The sequence below is a fragment of the Mesoplodon bidens genome (genome assembly GCF_964165515.1).
Source record: "Mesoplodon bidens genome assembly, chromosome: 20".
In the NCBI taxonomy this organism is placed as follows: Eukaryota; Metazoa; Chordata; class Mammalia; order Artiodactyla; family Ziphiidae; genus Mesoplodon; species Mesoplodon bidens.
Window position 1 is genome coordinate 28,021,506 of NC_138181.1, and position 14,069 is coordinate 28,035,574.

A 14,069-nucleotide genomic window follows, 5' to 3' on the forward strand; every position below is an offset into this window, starting at 1 on the left:
CCCATTATCATAGATGTGCAAGTTTGTTAATGTGTTTTCTGGTCCTGTGTGACTAAAGTCCAAATTCAAGGTTGATGTTTAAATACCCAAAGAGATAGAAAAATGCTTTTTTCCCCATTGTTTAAATCTGCAAAGTGATAAGAGTTCTTGTAATATTTTAAACTTAATGTTTTTTAGTGGTTATTAAGCCTGACCAGTATAATCCTAGGAAGCCATATAGTAACCACTGTAGTTAGTTCCTCTTCTTCTGGTGTCAGTTGACTGTTCTATTTACCCTTCACCACAGAGCAAACAATTTTGTTCTCAAACTGGTAGAAATAATAGAGAAACCACTTGGGGCACATGGACAGTTTCTGGGCATGTTTATAAAAATGTAAACTAACTGATACCGTTTTTAATTTCACAACTGGATGTTGTAACAGGATTGCTGACTATGATGAGATTCATGACATCCCCATGATAGCCCAGGTCATGGACTGTCTCCCAGAATTCATCAGCAGAGGCATAGCCATGGCCTCTTTCTACCACGCACAGTGTCTGCAGCTTGGCTTGGGTATCACAAAGGATGAAGCAACAGCTAAACACTATTATTCTAAAGTAAGCCTGACAACAAATATAAATTGACTCAATAGAAATTTCTGGGTTTTTAGTTGAGACTTGGACATCTTTTTAAATCAGTGTTTTTTTTCCTACTTATTGTGCAGATAGCCTCTGTCTACCAAGAGGTTGTCAGACATGCAGCTTGTTTGAAAACAATTCTGTCATTTTTTAAAATAATTAAGCACAGATGGTAAAATTTCTATTTTTGATGCAAATTATTCTATTTCACTGTCTGCCACCTAAGGCCCAGCACCAAGACCTTAAACCCAGAACGTGCATGCCTTCTTTCACCCAGAAAAAGTGTGAATCTCTATTTCATTCTGGTACATTAGAGTACATTTCATTAAGGTTTCCTTTTGCATGACATCTACCACACTTAGGTGGATATTGATGAATTTGAGTTAACCAGTTAAAATAAGCCTTTTCATGTTTTAATCCATGTGATCAGTTTATTTAGATAGCGAATGGATTCCACATCTAAAATCAACTGTTAAAAAGTGCAGAGGGAGTGTGAAAGGGAATCATGAATAGTAACTGCAAGTTTTTTTAAAAAAAGAAAACAAAAACTGCACACCTTAGGTCCATGACATCCGTAAGTCCAAATGAGAATTAGATCATAAAATTTCATGCAATGCCAAAATGTTCAAGCTGGAGCAGGGAACAAGGCAAGGAACAGTTTTCTAAGTCCCTTGCCTAAATCTGATCACGTTACAGCAGTGGTTCTCAAAATTATTTGCATATTAAAATCACATGGGGAATCTCTTAAGAATTCCTAAAGCTCAGGCCTTATTTCAGAAAAATTAAATCACCATCTCCCAGAATGGGACACAAGCAGATTTGTTTAAGCTCCCCAGGAGGTTCCAATGTGTAGGCAAGTTTGGAACCTAAATTATTTTGTTGGAAATTTAAAATTTCCAGAGTATTAAACCCATACCAACACAAATATAGGAACACAGTACAAAAATACAACTGACCTGGGGCTTCCCTGGTGGCACAGTGGTTAAGAATCCACCTGCCAATGCAGGGGACACGGGTTCGAGCCCTGGTCTGGGAAGGTCCCACATGCCGTGAAGCAACTGAGCCTGCGCTCTAGAGCCTACACTATAGAGCCCGTGAGCCACAACTACTGAAGCCCGCGGGCCTAGAGCCCAAGCTCCACAATGAGAGAAGCCACCGCAATGAGAAGCCCACATACCTGAAAGAAGAGCAGCCCCCAGCTCGATGCAACTAGACAAAGCCCATGTGCAGCAACGCAGACCCAGCACAGCCAAAAAAAAAAAAAATACAACTAACCTTTGAGATATTTACCATTATACCATTAGTATGAATAACAGCTGTCTTTGTTTAATCTAAATGTTCTGTATATTATACCAATGTCCAAACCAAGTCAATTTCAGATTCTATGCTATCTTTGGTACCCTTTCCAAGTAAACATAAGCCGAGAGCTCTGGGTGAAAAATATCCTGAAATGTGGTATATGTTCATCCTAAATAAAAGAGCATAATAAACAGATTACAATTTTAAAACTATTTTCCTTATGGTGGGAGATAATACAGCCCCATTACTCAATTTTGGCCACTGGATTTTATGGGAGATACTTCCTCTAAGTTTTCTCCATTTTAAAAGTAAGCCAGTGAAGGATCTGGAATCATGTCAGATGAGGCACAATAACAAACTCTGAGTATTTTACTCAGAGAAAAGACTTAAGGGGCTTCTGATAGTGGTCTTCATCAGACTGAAAGGCTGTCCTACAAAAGAGGCACTGTAGGGAAGGGAGAATGACAGCCCATGGCAGTATGTTACAGGAAAGATAAGGCCACAGATGAAGAGACCCTGGGCTGAAAGTCAGGAGCCCCAGGCCTGGTCTCAGCTTTGCCACCCTCAGGCTGGGTGACTACCCACTCCTCTGCCTCTCAGTTTCCAGGAAAGCAGCAATGTATGTCCTCCTAGGAACAGTCAATGATTCTAAAGGGTCGGGGGTGGGGGATTTAAGCTTAATACAAAGAATCTTCTAAAATAACTGTTTATAGGTAAAACCTTAGTTTTTATTTCCTAAAGGTGGTGACTTTTTAAATATTTATTTATTTTTGGCTGGGTTGGGTCTTTGTTCCTGCATGTGGTGGGCTTTCTCTAGTTGTGGCGAGCGGGGGCTACTCTTCATTGTAGTTCGCAGGCTTCTCACTGTGGTGGCTTCTCTTGAGCACGGGCTCTAGGCGCACAGTCTTCAGTAGTTGTGGCACGTGGGCTCAGTAGTTGTGGTGCACGGGCTTTGTTGCTCCATGGCGTGTGGGATCTTCCCAGACCAGGGCTCGAATCCGTGTCCCCTGCATTAGCAGGCAGATTCTTAACCACTGTACCACCAGGAAAGCCCAAGGTGGTGACTTAAAAAAAATTTTTTTATATTGGAGTATAGTTGATTTACAATGTTGTTGGTTTCAGATGGACAGCAAAGTGATTTAGTTATACATATATCTTTTGTTTATTTTTAATTAATTATTTATTTACTTTTGGCTGTGTTGGGTCTTCGTTGCTGCGTGTGGGCTTTCTCTAGTTGCAGCGAGTGGGGGCTACTCTTTGTTGCAGTGTGCGGGCCTCTCATTGTGGTGGCTTCTCTTGTTGCAGAGCACGGGCTCCAGGTGCGTGGGCCTCAGCAGTCACGGCACGTGGGCTCAGCAGTTGTGGCTCGCAGGCTCTAGAGCACAGGCTCAGGAGCCGTGGCGCACAGGCTTAGTTGCTCTGCGGCATGCAGGATCCTCCCGGACCAGGGCTTGAACCCGTGTCCCCTGCATTGGCAGGCAGACTCTCAACCACTGTGCCACCAGGGAAGCCCCATATATCTATTCTTTTTCAGATACCTTTCCCATATAGGTTATTACAGAGTATTGAGTAGAGTTTCCTGTATTACACAGTAGATCCTTATTGATTATCTATTTTATATATAGTTGTGTGTATATGTTAATCCCAACCTGCAAATTTATCCCTCCTGCCCCACTTTTCCCTTTTGGTAACCATGTATGTTTCTGAAGTCTGAGTCTGTTTTGTAAGTAAATTAATTTGTACCACATTTTTAGATTCCACATATAAGTGATATCATATGATACTTGTCTTTCTCTGGCTTACTTCACTTAGTATGATAATCTCTAGGTCCATCCATGTTGCTGCAGATGGAATTATTCCATTATTCCAGGTCTTAGTTGCAGCACGTGGGATCTTCGTTGCGGTGTGTGGGATCTTTAGTTGCAGCATCTTAACACCTGGCATGCTGCAACTAAAGTACCACGTCTTCTTTACCCATTCATCTGTCAATGGACATTTAGGCTGTTTCTATGTCTTGGCTATTGTGAATAGTGCTGCTATGAACACTGAGGGGCATGTTCTTTTTGAATTACAGTTTTCTCCAGATATATGCCCAGGAGTGGGATTGCAGGATCACATGGCAGCTCTATTTTTATTTTTTATTTTTTTATTTTTTTAATATCTTTATTGGAGTATAATTGCTTTACAATGGTGTGTTAATTTCTGCTTTATAACAAAGTGAATCAGTTATACATATACATATGTTCCCATATCTCTTCCCTCTAGCATCTCCCTCCGTCCCACCCTCCCTATCCCACCCCTCTAGGTGGTCACAGAGCACCGGGCAGCTCTATTTTTAGCTTTTTGAGGAAACTCCATACTGTTTTCCATAGTGGCTGCACCAATTTACATTCCCCCCAACTTTGTAGGAGGGTTCCCTTTTCTCCACACGCTCTCCAGCATTTGTTACTTGTAGACTTTTTTTTTTTACATTTTTATTGGAGTATAATTGCTTTACAATGGTGTGTTACTTTCTGCTTTATAACAAAGTGAATCAGTTATACATATACATATGTTCCCATATCTCTTCTCTCTTGAGTCTCTCTCCCTCCCTCCCTCCCACCTTCCTTATCCCACCCCTCTAGGTGGTCACAAAGCACCGAGCTGATCTCCCTGTGCTATGGGGCTGCTTCCCACTAGCTATCTATTTTACGTTTGGTAGTATATATATATCCATGCCACTCTCTCACTTTGTGACAACTTACCCTTCCACCTCCCCATATCCTCAAGTCCATTATCTAGTAGGTCTCTCTCTTTATTCCCGTCTTACCCCTAGTTTCTTCATGACATTTTTTTTCTTAGATTCCATATATATGTGTTAGCACATGATATTTGTCTTTCTCTTTCTGACTTACTTCACTCTCTATGACAGACTCTAGGTCCATTCACCTCACTACAAATAACTCAATTTCGCTTCTTTTTATGGCCAAGTAATATTCCATTGTATATATGTGCCACATCTTCTTTATCCATTCATCCAATGATGGACAGTTAGGTTGCTTCCATCTCCTGGCTATTGTAAATAGAGCTGCAATGAACATTTTGGTACATGACTCTTCTTGAATTATGGTTTTCTTAGGGTATATGCCTAGTAGTGGGATTTGCTGTGTCATATGGTAGTTCTATTTGTAGTTTTTTAAGGAACCTCCATACTGTTCTCCATAGTGGCTGTACCAATTCACATTCCCACCAGCAGTGCAAGGGTGTTCCCTTTTCTCCATACCTTCTCCAGCATTTATTGTTTCTAGATTTTTTGATGATGGCCATTCTGACTGGTGTGAGATGATATCTCATTGTAGTTTTGATTTGCATTTCTCTAATCATTAATGATGTTGAGCATTCTTTCATGTGTTTGTTGGCAATCTGTATATCTTCTTTGGAGAAATGTCTGTTTAGGTCTTTTGCCCATTTTTGGATTGGGTTGTTTGTTTTTTTGTTATTGAGCTGCATGAGCTGCTTGTAAATTTTGGAGATTAATCCTTTGTCAGTTGCCTCATTTGCAAATATTTTCTCCCATTCTGATGGTTGTCTTTTGGTCTTGTTTATGGTTTCATTTGCTGTGCAAAAGCTTTTAAGTTCCAGTAGGTTCCATTTGTTTATTTTTGTTTTTATTTCTATTTCTCTAGGACGTGGGTAAAAAGGATCTTGCTGTGATTTATGTCATAGAGTGTTCTGCCTGTGTTTTCCTCTAAGAGTTTGATAGTTTCTGGCCTTACATTTAGGTCTTTAATCCATTTTGAGCTTATTTTTGTGTATGGTGTTAGGGAGTGATCTAATCTCCTACTTTTACATGTACCTGTCCAGTATTCCTAGCACCACTTATTGAAGAGGCTGTCCTTTCTCCACTGTACATTCCTGCCTCCTTTATCAAAGATAAGGTGACCATATGTGCGTGGGTTTATCTCTGGGCTTTCTATCCTGTTCCATTGATCTATCTTTCTGTTTTTGTGCTAGTACCATACTGTCTTGATTACTGTAGCTCTGTAGTATAGTCTGAAGTCAGGGAGCCTGATTCCTCCAGCTCCGTTTTTCATTCTCAAGATTGCTTTAGCTATTTGGGGTCTTTTGTGTTTCCATACAAATTGCAAAATTTTTTGTTCTAGTTCTGTGAAAAATGCCAGTGGTAGTTTGATAGGGATTGTATTGAATCTGTAGATTGCTTTGGGTAGTAGAGTCATTTTCACAATGTTGATTCTTCCAATCCAGGAGCATGGTATATCTCTCCATCTATTTGTATCATCTTTAATTTCTTTCATCAGTGTCTTATAATTTTCTGCATACAGGTCTTTTGTCTCCTTAGGTAGGTTTATTCCTAGATATTTTATTCTTTGTGTTGCAATGGTAAGTGGGAGTGTTTTCTTAATTTCATTCAGATTTTTCTCATTAGTGTATAGGAATGCTAGAGATTGCTGTGTGTTAATTTTGTATCCTGCAACTTTACCAAATTCATTGATTAGCTCTAGTAGTTTTCTGGTAGCATCTTTAGGATTCTCTGTATAGTATCATGTCATCTGCAAACAGTGACAGCTTTACTTCTTCTTTTCTGCTTTGGATTCCTTTTATTTCCTTTTCTTCTCTGATTGCTGTGACTAAAACTGTGAAAACTATGTTGAATAAGAGTGGTGAGAGTGGGCAACCTTGTCTTGTTCCTGATCTTAGTGGAAATGGTTTCAGTTTTTCACCATTGAGGATGATGTTGGCTGTGGGTTTGTCATATATGGCCTTTATTATGTTGAGGAAATTCCCTCTATGCCTACTTTCTGGAGGGTTTTTATCATAAATGGGTGTTGAATTTTGTTGAAAGCTTTCTCTGCATCTACTGAGATGATCATATGGTTTTTCTCCTTCAATTTGTTGATATGGTGTATCACGTTGATTGATTTGTGTATATTGAAGAATCCTTGCATTCCTGGAATAAACCCCACTTGATCATGGTGATCCTTTTAATGTGCTGTTGGATTCTGTTTGCTAGTATTTTGTTGAGGATTTAGGCATTTATGTTCATCAGTGATACTGGCCTGTAGTTTTCTTTCTTTGTGACATCCTTGTCTGGTTTTGGTATCAGGGTGATTGTGGCCTTGTAGAATGAGTTTGGGAGTGTTCCTCCCTCTGCTCTATTTTGGAAGAGTTTGAGAAGGATAAGTTTTAGCTCTTCTCTAAATGTTTGATAGAATTCGCCTGTGAAGCCATCTGGTCCTGGGCTTTTGTTTGTTGGAAGATTTTTTATCACAGTTTTAATTTCAGTGCTTGTGATTGGTCTGTTCATATTTTCTATTTCTTCCTGATTCAGTCTTGGGAGGTTGTGCATTTCTAAGAATTTGTCCATTTCTTCCAGGTTGTCCATTTTATTGGCATAGAGTTGCTTGTAGTAATCTCTCATAGTCTTTTGTATTTCTGCAGTGTCAGTTGTCACTTCTCCTTTTTCATTTCTAATTCTATTGCTTTGAGTCTTCTCCCTTTTTTTCTTGATGAGTCTGGCTAATGGTTTATCAATTTTGTTTATCTTCTCAAAAAACCAGCTTTAAGTTTTATTGATCTTTGCTATTGTTTCCTTCATTTCTTTTTCATTTATTTCTGCTCTGATCTTTATGATTTCTTTCCTTCTGCTAACTTTGGGGGGTTTTTGTTCTTCTTTCTCTAATTGCTTTAGGTGCAAGGTTAGGTTGTTTATTCGAGATGTTTCCTGTTTCTTAAGGTAGGATTGTATTGCTATGAACTTCCCTCTTAGAACTGCTTTTGCTGCATCCTATAGGTTTTGGGTCGTCGTGTCTCCATTGTCATTTGTTTCTAGGTATTTTTTGATTTACTCTTTGATTTCTTCAGTGCTCACTTCGTTATTAAGTAGTGTATTGTTTAGCCTCTGTGTGTTTGTATTTTTTTACAGATCTTTTCCTGTAATTGATATCTAGTCTTATAGCGTTGTGGTCGGAAAAGATACTTGATACAATTTCAATTTTCTTAAATTTACCAAGGCTTGATTTGTGACCCAAGATATGATCTATCCTGGAGAATGTTCCATGAGCACTTGAGAAAAATGTGTATTCTGTTGTTTTTGGATGGAATGTCCTATAAATATCAATTAAGTCCATCTTGTTTAATGTATCATTTAAAGCTTGTGTTTCCTTATTTATTTTCATTTTGGATGATCTGTCCATTGGTGAAAGTGGGGTGTTAAAGTCCCCTACTATGAATGTGTTACTGTCGATTTCCCCTTTTATGGCTGTTAGTATTTGCCTTCTGTATTGAGGTGCTCCTATGTTGGGTGCATATATCTTCTTCTTGGATCGATCCCTTGATCATTATGTAGTGTCCTTCTTTGTCTCTTGTAATAGTCTTTAAAGTTTATTTTGTCTGATATGAGAATTGCTACTCCAGCTTTCTTTTGGTTTCCATTTGCATGGAATATCTTTTTCCATCCCCTCACTTTCAGTCTGTATGTGTCCCTAGGTCTGAAGTGGGTTTCTTGTTGACAGAATATATATGGGTCTTGTTTTTGTATCTGTTCAGCCAGTCTGTGTCTTTTGGTGGGAGCATTTAATCCATTTACATTTAAGGTAATTATCGATATGTATGTTCCTCTTCCCATTTTCTTAATTGTTTTGGGTTTGTTATTGTAGGTCTTTTCCTTGTCTTGTGTTTCTTGCCTAGAGATCTTCCTTTAGCATTTGTTGTAAAGCTGGTTTGGTGGTGCTGAACTCTCTCAGCTTTTGCTTGTCTGTAAAGGTTTTAATTTCTCCATCAAATCTGAACGAGATCCTTGCTGGGTAGAGTAATCTTGGTTGCAGGTTTTTCTCCATCATCACTTTAAATATGTCCTGCCAGTCCCTTCTGGCTTGCAGAGTTTCTGCTGAAAGATCAGCTGTTAACCTTATGGGGATTCCCTTGTGTGTTATTTGTTGTTTTTCCCTTGCTGCTTGTAATATGTTTTCTTTGTATTTAATTTTTGACAGTTTGATTAGTATGTGTCTTGATGTGTTTCTCCTTGAATTTTTCCTGTATGGGACTCTCTGTGCTTCCTGGACTTGATTAACTATTTCCTTTCCCATATTAGGGAAGTTTTCAACTATAATCTCTTCAAATATTTTCTCAGTCCCTTTCTTTTTCTCTTCTTCTTCTGGGACCCCTATAATTCGAATGTTGGTGCGTTTAATGTTGTCCCAGAGGTCTCTGAGACTGTCCTCAGTTCTTTTCATTCTTTTTTCTTTATTCTGCTCTGCAGTAGTTATTTCCACTATTTTATCTTCCAGGTCACTTAGCCGTTCTTCTGCCTCAGTTATTCTCCTATTGATCCCTTCTAGAGTATTTTTAATTTCATTTATTGTGTTGTTCATCATTGCTTGTTTCCTCTTTAGTTCTTCTAGGTCCTTGTTAAATGTTTCTTGCATTTTCTCTATTCTATTTCCAAGATTTTGGATCATCTTTACTATCATTATTCTGAATTCTTTTTCAGGTAGACTGCCTGTTTCCTCTTCATTTGTTAGGTCTGGTGGGTTTTTATCTTGCTCCTTCCTCTGCTGTGTGTTTTTCTGTCTTCTCATTTTGCTTAACTTACTGTGTTTGGGGTCTCCTTTTTGCAGGCTGCAGGTTTGTAGTTCCTGTTGTTTTTGGTGTCTGTCCCCAGTGGTTAAAGTTGGTTCAGTGGGTTGTGTAGGCTTCCTGGTGGAGGAGACTAGTGCCTGTGTTCTGGTGGATGAGGCTGGATCTTGTCTTTCTGGTGGACAGGTCCACGTCTGGTGGTGTGTTTTGGTGTGTCTGTGGCCTTATTATGATTTTAGTCAGCCTCTCTGCTAATGGATGGGGCTGTGTTCCTGTCTTGCTAGTTGTTTGTCATAGGGTGTCCAGCACTGTAACTTGCTGGTCGTTGAGTGAAGCTGGGTCTTGGTGTTGAGATGGAGATCTCTGGGAGATTCTCGCCATTTGATATTACGTTGAGCTGAGAGGTCTCTCGTGGACCAGTGTTCTGAAGTTGGCTCTCTCACCTCAGAGGGACAGCAGTGACTCCTGGCTGCAGCACCAAGAGCCTTTCATCCACACGGCTCAGAATAAAAGGGAGAAAAAGTAGAAAGAAAGAAAGAAAGAGGATAAAATAAAATAAAGTAAGATAAAATAAAGTTATAAAATAAAAGACAAAAAGTAGTTATTAAGAAAAAAAAATTTTTAAGTAGAAAAAAAAAAAAAAAGGACAGACAGAACCCTAGGACAAATGGTGAAAGCAAAGCTATACAGACAGAATCTCACACAGAAGCATACACATACACACTCACAAAAAGGGGAAAAGGGGAAAAAATAATGTCTTGCTCTCAAAGTCCACCTCCTCAATTTGGGATGATTCGTTGTCTATTCAGGTATTCCACAGATGCAGGGTACATCAAGTTGATTGTGGAGATTCAATCCGCTGCTTCTGAGGCTGCTGGGAGAAATTTCCCTTTCTCTTCTTTGTTTGCACAGCTCCCGGGGTTCAGCTTTGGATTTGGCCCTGTCTCTGCTTGTAGGTCGCCTAAGGGTGTCTGTTCTTCGCTCAGACAGGACAGGGTTAAAGGAGCAGCTGATTCGGGGGCTCTGGCTCACTCAGGCCGGGGGGAGGGAGTGGTACGGATGCGGGGCAAGCCTGCAGCAGCAGAGGCCGGGGTAATGTTGCACCAGCCTGAGGCGCACCGTGCATTCTCCCAGGGAAGTTGTCCCTGGATCCCGGGACCCTGGCAGTGGCGGGCTGCACAGGCTCCCAGGAGGGGAGGTGTGGACAGTGACCTGTGCTCGCACACAGGCTTCTTGGTGGCGGCAGCAGCAGGCTTAGCGTCCCATGCCCGTCTTTGGGGTCCACGCTGAGAGCCGCAGCTTGTGCCAGTCTCTGGAGCTCCTTTAAGTAGCACTCTTAATCCCCTCTCCTCACGCACCAGGAAACAAAGAGGGAAGAAAAGTCTCCTGCCTCTTTGGCAGGTCCAGACTTTTTCCCGGACTCCCTCCCGGCTAGCCTTGGTGCACTAACCCCTTCAGGCTGTGTTCACGCTGCCAGTCCTCTCCCTGCGCTCCGACCAAAGCCCGAGCCTCAGCTTCCAGCCCCGCCCGCCCCGGCGGGTGAGCAGACAAGCCTCTCAGGCTGGTGAGTGCCGGTCGGCACCGATCCTCCATGCGGCAATCTCTCCGCTTTGTCCTCCGCACCCGTTGCTGTGCTCTCCTCCACGGCTCCGAAGCTCCCCCCTCCGCCACCCGCAGTCTCCGCCCATGAAAGGGCTTCCTAGTGTGTGGAAACCTTTCCTCCTTCACGGCTCCCTCCCACTGGTGCAGGTACCATCCCTATTCTTTTGTCTCTGTTTATTCTTTTTTCTTTTGCCCTACCCAGGTACATGGGGAGTTTCTTGACTTTTGGGAGGTCTGAGGTCTTCTGCCAGCGTTCAGTAGGTGTTTTGTAGGAGCTGTTACACGTGCAGATGTATTTCTGATGTATTTGTGGGGAGGAAGGTGATCTCTGCATCTTACTCTTCCGCCATCTTCCCCCAACCTCCTCTTGTAGACTTTTTTTTTTTTGTAGACTTTTTAATGATATCTGTTCTAACGGATGTTAGGTGATACCTCACTGTAATTTTGACTTGCATTTCTCTAATCAGCGACATTGAGCATCTTTTCATGTGCTTTTTGGCCATCTGTCTGTCTTAGATCTTCTGCCCATTTTTTTTATTGGTTTTTTTTTTTAACATATTGAGCTGCATGAGCACAATTATTTTGTACTGGGTTGGCCAAAAAGTTCATTTGGGTTTTCCCATAACATCTTATGGAAAAACCAAAATGAACTTTTTGGCCAACCCAATATATTTTGGAGATTACAAATGATGCAACCAACAAGGGATTAAATATTCTTTCTGTGGGTTGTCTTTTCATTTTGTTTATGGTTTCCTTTGCTGTGCAAAAGCTTTTAAGTTTAATTAGGGTTCCATTTGTTTATTTTTGTTTGTATTTTCATTACTCTAGGAGGTGGAACCAAAAAGATATTGTGATTTATGTCAAAGAGTGTTCTGCCTATGTTTTCCTCTATGACTTTTATAGTATCTAGTCTTACATTTAGGTCTTTAATCCATTTTGAGTTTATTTTTGTGTATGATGTTAGAGAATGTTCTAACTTCATTCTTTTACACGTAGCTGTCCAGTTTCCCCAGCACCACTTATTGAAGAGACTGTCTTTTCTCTATTGTATATTCTTACCTTCTTTGTTGTAAATTAATTGACCATAGGTGCATGGGTTTACTTCTGGGCTTTCTATCCTGTTCCACTGATCTGCAAGTCTGTCTTTGTGCCAGCACCATACTGCAGCCTTATACTATAGTCTGAAGTCAGGGAGCCTGATTCCTCCAGCTCCGTTTTTCTTTCTCAAGATTGCTTTGGCTTTTTGGAGTCTTTTGGGTTTCCATACAAATTAAAAAATTGTTTGTTCTAGTTCTGTGAAAAATGCCATTGGTAATTTGATAGGGATTGCATTGAATCTGTAGATTGGCTTGGGCAGTATAATCATTTTGACAATATTGATTCTTTCAATCCAAAGACATGGTATATCTTTCCATCTGTTTGTGTCATCTAATTTCTTTCTTCAGTGTCTTACAGTTTTCGGAGTATAGGTCTTTTGCCTCCTTAGCTAGGTTATTTCTGGGTATTTTATTCTTTTTGATGCAATGGTAAATGGGAGTGTTTCCTTAATTTCTCTTTCTGATCTTTCATTGTTAGTGTGTAGGAATGCAAGAGATTTCTCTATTAATTTTGTATCCTGCAACTTTACCAAATTCATTGATGAGCTCTAGTAGTTTTCTGGTAGCATCTTTAGGATTTTCTATGTATAGTATCATGTCATCTGCAAACAGTGACAGTTTTACTTCTTTTCCAATTTGGATTCCTTTTATTTCTTTTTCTTCTCTGATTGCTGTGGCTAGGACTTCTAAAACTATGTTGAATAAAAGTGGCAAGAGTGGACATCCTTGTCTTGTTCTTGATCTTAGAGGGAATGCTTTCAGCTTTTCACTACTAAGATGTTAGCTGTGGGTTTGTCATATATGGCCTTCATTATGTTGAGGTAGGTTCCCTCTATGCCCACTTTCTGAACAGGTTTTATCATAAATGGGTGTTGAATTTTGTCAAAAGCTTTTTCCTGCATCTATTAAAATGATCATATGGTTTTTATTCAATTTATTAACATGGTGTATCACACTGATTTGCGGATATTGAAAAATCCTTGCATCCATGGGATAAATCCCACTTGATGATGATGTATGATCCTTTTAATGTATTGTTGGATTTGCTTTGCTAGTATTTTGTTGAGGATTTTTGCATCTATGTTCATTGGTGATATTGGCCTGTAATTTTCTTTTCTTGTGGTATCTTTGTCTGGTTTTGGTTATCAGGGTCATGGTGGCCTCATAGAATGAGTTTGGGAGTATTCCTTCCTCTGAAAATTTTTGAAATAGTTTCAGAAGGATAGGTGTTAACTCCTCTCTAAATGTTTGATAGAATTTGCCTGTGAAAACATCTGGTCCTGGATTTTTGTTTGTTGGGAGTTTTTTAATCAGTTTCAATTTCAGTACTTGTAATTGGTCTGTTCGTATTTTTTATTTCTTCCTGGTTTAGTTTTGAGAGATTGTATCTTCCTAAGAATTTGTTCATTTCTTCTAGGTTGCCATTTTATTGGCATAAAGTTGCTTGTAGTAAGTAGTTTCTTATGATCCTGTGTATTTCTGTGGTGCCAGTTGTAACTTCTACTTTTTAATTTGAGCCCTTTCCCTTTTTTTCTTGATGAGTCTGGCTAAAGGCTTATCAGTGTTGTTTATCTGTTCAAAGAACCAGCTTTCAGTTTCATTGATCTTTTCTCTTGTTCATTTCTACTTCATTTAGTTTTGATCTGATCTTTATGATTTCTTTCCTTCTGCTAACTTTGGGTTTTGTTTGTTCTTTTTCTCTGGTTGCTTTAGGTGTAAGGTTAGGTTGTTTATTGGGGATTTTTCTTGTTTCCTGAGTTAAGACTGTATTGCTATAAACTTCCCTCTTAGACCTGCTATTGCTGAGTCCCATAGAGTTGAATCATTGTTTTCATTTTCTTTTGTCTCTAGGTATTTTTTGATTTCCTTTTTGATTTC